Raw genomic sequence first — 6,000 nt, forward strand, 5'->3', positions numbered from 1 at the left:
AGTGGCATACAAATATTATAGAATTCTAAACATTTGTAAGAATTTCTTAAAAATCTTAAACATTGCTTAATATATTAGGTAATGTTTAGTAATGCTTTGTAATGATCATAACTTAAATGCATTTCATGATTATTGTCATGTAAAGGATTAATCTTGCTCTATTGTTGTAATTTCATTGTTTTTAACAGATTAGATGGACTGTAGATCAATCAAAAGCTTTAAAATTCATTAGAAAGTTTTGTGACTCTTTAGATTGGTCACAATAAGGTAGCGTTTTTGCGTCTGTTTCTTGAAGCAGTTACAAAGTGGTCGTAAATCAGCTACAAAAAGACGACGACTTTGCGACCACCACCTGAGTTCGGGACCACTTTGCGACTAGCACCTGAGTTCGGGATGCCTTTGTAACGCCTTTGCGACGCTCGTATTTTACTCGGACATTTATCTATTCATATTTTGACAATTGTCTATATTATAAGTCTTATAATGACTCCAACAACATTAGACTTGGAAAAATAAGCAGTGACTTACAAATATTATAGAATTCTAAACATTTGTAAGAATTTCTTAAAATCTTAAACATTGCTTAATATATTAGGTAATGTTTAGTAATGCTTTGTAATGATCATAACTTAAATGCATTTCATGATTATTGTCATGTAAAGGATTAATCTTGCTCTATTGTTGTAATTTCATTGATTCTAACAGATTAGATGGACTGTAGATCGATCAAAAGCTTTAAAATTCATTAGAAAGTTTTGTGACTCTTTAGATTGGTCACAATAAGGTAGCGTTTTTGCGTCTGTTTCTTGACGCAGTTACAAAGCGGTCGTAAATCAGCTACAAAACGACGACGACTTTGCGACCACAGCCTGAGTTCGGGACCATTTTGCGACTAACACTTGAGTTCGGGACGCCTTTGTAACGCCTTTGCGACACTCGTATTTTACTTGGACATTTATCTATTCATATTTTGACAATTGTCCATATTATAAGTCTTATAATGACTCCAACAACATTAGACTTGGAAAAATAAGCAGTGGCATACAAATATTATAGAATTCTAAACATTTGTAAGAATTTCTCAAAAATCTTAAACATTGCTTAATATATTAGGTAATGTTTAGTAATGCTTTGTAATGATCATAACTTAAATGCATTTCATGATTATTGTCATGTAAAGGATTAATATTGCTCTATTGTTGTAATTTCATTGATTCTAACAGATTAGATTGACTGTAGATCGATCAAAAGCTTTAAAATTCATTAGAAAGTTTTGTGACTCTTTAGATTGGTCATAATAAGGTAGCGTTTTTGCGTCTGTTTCTTGAAGCAGTTACAAAGTGGTCATAAATCAGCTACAAAAAGACGATGACTTTGCAACCACCGCCTGAGTTCTGGACCACTTTGCGACTAACACCTGAGTTCGGGAGATTTGTAACGCCTTTGCGACGCTCATATTTTACTTGGAAATTTATCTATTCATAGTTTGACAATTGTCTATATGATAAGTCTTATAATGACTCCAACAACATTAGACATGGAAAAATAAGCAATGCTATAGTCAACTTATGGTTTTGTATATTTTTTTTATAATTAATCAAACCATAACATGTAACATGATATGTAATGTTAAGTAATGAGTTTGCAATTTCATAACTTATAAGCATTGCATGTGTTTTTACTAATTTAACTTGCTAGACTTTTAATTATTGTAATATCATCCTTACATCACAATAGATAGGTGTTATTTCGATCATAAGTTAACAAATTCGTTACAATTCTTAGATGTTAGTCACAAATTTGTCTCTCTTTGCTACACTTTGCGACTTATTAGCGACCATTTCAAACTTCTTTGCGACTGTATTGCGACATAATTGCGACGGATTATTTTCAGATTAAAATTTTGGGTTTTCTTTTAGCGGCAAAACCTCCCTCCTAATATTTGATTATAATTAATATTTTTGTGACCCTTTTGTGACTACGTAAGATTTATAAAGTTAAAACAAAACCCATTCGACACTTCGACATGACTTTTTAGATCTAGGGTTTTGCTCTCTTGCTCTCAACCTGAAACTCTCTCTTCAATCTCTAACCAAATCTCTCTATTTCGATCGATTTCTCTCATACTCTAAACCCAATCTCTCTGTATTCTCTTTGATTGCTTCTAATGGCTGGTAAATCGACCAAAGGACGAGGAGGGAAGTTTGTTGCTCCCCGAGACAACGACCATGGAATGAAGCAAATCTTCCGCAACACGACTAAGCACCTCCACCTCGTCAGCCACTGTTTGATGAGGATGAGTATATGGAAGAGGAACAGCCTGAGAGTGATGAAGATTCTAGTGATGGCGAATGGGAATGTCCACCGGAAGCTCGAGAACCACCGGTGCCGCTAGACTATGAAGCTTTGATTTACGGTTTGTTGCAGCTTCCTTGGCGAAATCATCTACCAGTCTTGAGTAAGGACCATATTGAAGGCGTTGAGACCATATGGTAAGGAATCTTGGCTTCTCGTTTGAGTAATTTCTGTTTGAGCTTTTGAATTTTGTGTTTGAGTTTATGATATTTGTGTTTAAGTTTGCATTTGGATAGAGTTATCTTTTGATTCTTTGACTGGTTAGAGTTAGCTTTTGATTCTCTCTAATGTCGATTTGTGATTCTGATTCTAGCTTGGAACCTCAACTCATCGGAATCTCTATATTGATCAACAGAATGAGATCTTTCTAAAGGTAATTTATGTCTAACTCTTCTTAACATTGTCTCTGCCTATGACCTGTGACTGGTTGTCTTTATTTTACACCTTGAGGTTGATGCTACTTTCAGATTTTTTTTGGCTTTTTAATCATTTTCTGTTCATGTTTTCAGTGTACTCAAACAGATGACAAGGGAAATCCTTTTGGGCTTGGACGACTTGCTGAAACCATGGCGAAAGGGAAAAGAAAAGAGAGTTGTGAAAGCTCTTCTTCCTCATCTATGTTGGAGTTGCATCAGAAACTTGAAGATGCTCATCGTAAGCTCGTGAAACAAAATGAAGAACACCAACAAGCCCTTTCTCGACTCTCAACCTTGGAGCACCTTTTCTCATTCATGAAGAAAAAAGATCCAGAATTAGCTGACTATATGGATGCTCACCAACCACCACCAGGGACTACACCTGCAAGTGCCGCAGGCACTGCACCTTCCACCAAAGAAGGCACTACACCAGCCACCGGAGAAGGCACTACACCAGCCTTCATACCTGCCAATGAACAAACCGTCAATGAAAACGGTTCAGTCATTCCCTCTACCTCTCAGAATTAATCTTCTTCCCTCTGAACTTGTTGTTTATGTTTATGTTCTCTTTTGGAATTATCTCTTTTGTTGGAACTTGAATTATCTCTTCTGGGACATGAATGTTGTTTGGAACATGAATGTTGTTAATGTTTTGGTTATGGATTGTGTTTTTTGGTCAATATGGTGTTTTAGGTTTCAAATTTGAATTGTCAGGATTTATAGCGTTTGATTCAGCTTTCTAAATTGTTAAAACAATAATAGTAGTGACTACCTTGTTACAAATAAGTCTCAAAACTGTGACTAATTTCAGACCAAAACAATTACACAAGCTAACAAAATCGTTGCCAATACGTTACAAATTTCTGACCACCCAATGTCTCTCACACATTAGTCGCAAAATTTTCATTCTTTTCTCACCGTTTCGCGACTAATGATACGCTCATTTCTCCCCAAACCAGGAGTCTCTAATTCGTCTCAAATACGCATGAATCACAAAAGCGTCACAAATACGTCGTCAAATTTACCACTATCTTGCGACTAAATTGAGACGACCTTTGTCACTTGTTTGCGACCACCTTTTCGTCATGATTCCCCGACGCACAACTCGTCCTAACGTAGTCGTATATACGCGTTTCCAAATTCAGTCACGTTTTGGTCTTTAATTTACGAGTAAAAGTTACAGTCTTAAAGGAATCGCTTATTAACGACTAAATTTAGTAGTCACAAAATCGTTGCACAATTGCGACACTTTTGCGACGATTGTCATTTTGCGACGGGAAATTTGTGACTACTAGAGGTCGTCGCTCAAACGTCGTAAACAGATGTTTTGCGACCCATTTGTGACGATTACCGGTGTCACAAAATGCAGGTTTTCTTGTAGTGAATGTTACGGAGACTTTACCGATAAGCTGTAACTTAACTTATCAAATCCTTTAATTAAAAAACTTAGGATCCTTGACACTATATTTATTTTTGGAAACTTGAACTAGCGACGTGTTGCCTGAGCTGGTCCCTCTTTACCTATTATTCTAATACATTCCTTTTAACCGAGTCACCGGAACCAATCCCTACTAAAATCTTTTATGACACATCTCATTTAGAACAGTAGAGTGAATTTGAGTGATTACTTGATGCAGCGTGCATCGTACTCTATTCCCGCCTTGTGACACATTTGGGTCGGTGTTGTGTTGCGTGTGCCGCAAGGATTGTTAACGTACTTTGTTTTGGATTTGTTCTCTTTTTATTTAGGATATGCTCGAGTCTTTAATTTTTTAGATTTAGGATTAAAACGTACTTTTTTTTTTGGCTTTAAATAGAGCCGCAAATCTTTGTATCAACAGTATTAATTTTAAAGAATAATAAAAAAAAATTAAAAACAAAGGCAATCTTAATTGCCAAAAAGAGCTTTTGTAAGCCTTAAGAGGAGGACTCTCGTATCAGTTACCGTCTCCATCTCTTCGTTCGCTCCTCTCTCCCTCTTACACCCTTGCGACTTGCTCTATTTTGGTAACAACCGCCTCTACACCAGTTGGTATCACATTCGTGTTGCTCCTGACCGAGTCTCAGTCATGCCTCCGAAACCAAAAGCTGTTGGTGGTAACCCGCCGGACAACACCATTGATTGGACGGAGTTCCGTGACACCTTACTCGCTTCTAAAACAGCAATGCAGAATTCCATCGCCGCTCTCACCGACACGTTGCTCCAAGGTCGTGGTGTGGTTGACCCTCGCCTTAATCCGGTCGTCGTTGATCCCCAACAAGGTCAGCATGACAACCCCGTGGTAGATTCAGTTCAGCAACCAAGTGATGTGGCTCTGTTTCATCCTCAAGACCAGCATTTTGTTGACTCGTGTTGTGAAGCTAGTTTTCGTCTTGATATTCCTGAATTCCATGGCGGTATTAGGGGTTACTGTCTCCTCAATTGTCTGGTATCTGTGGAAGAGATGCTTGAATTAAAAAGTGTCCCCAACTATCATCGTGTTTCCTTGGTAGCTACAAAGTTTGGTCGTCATGCGGCCTCGTGGTGGCAGCAAACCATACTGACAAGGTATCATACTAGGAAAGCTTGCATACCGCGGATTCCGAGATCACATAGCGACTACTACCAGAGTGATTGATAAAAGTATAGATACGCCCATGGATCGTGCAAGTGGATTTGAAGATGTTGTAGCAGAGCCAGTTGTCGGTAGGAGTTGGAGGAGCAATACAAGAACGACGTGATACCAAACCCAAACCCGTATCCCAAAATGTGCCACAGTTTTCTTCCCTTGTCGCTACATCAATTTCTTCAGTAAAGTCAAAAATATCATCATTATTGTCACCATTTTTGTCTAGCAGAATCGAACAATGTTGTTGGTTGGGACAAGCAATTTGACGATGACCTAACTCTCCACAAGATAAGCACTTGAGTGTGTTGCGAGTAGAACGCTTCACCCCATTTTTATCCTCCCAAAAACCCAATTTGGGATCTGGTTTAAATTGATCCTTGTTGTCCTCTGGTGTGACACCAAGCGAAGCGGTAGCCTGCTCAATTGAGCGGGGTTGAGAAGACGAAGAAATCCAAGGAGAGGCACAAAGTTGCAGTTCAAACGAGTCGGAACGCCGGTGAGCCTCGGTAACTGTGGTTGGATCAAACTGAGCCAGAGAACTTTGTTGCTGAGGCCGAAGACCCCTAATAAACTTGGAAACCAACTGGAATGGGCTATCAGCAATGTCGATACTTGTTAAC

This window comes from Camelina sativa, chromosome 9 (assembly GCF_030686135.1).
Source record: "Camelina sativa cultivar CO46 ecotype springtype chromosome 9, ASM3068613v1".
Lineage (NCBI taxonomy): Eukaryota > Viridiplantae > Streptophyta > Magnoliopsida > Brassicales > Brassicaceae > Camelina > Camelina sativa.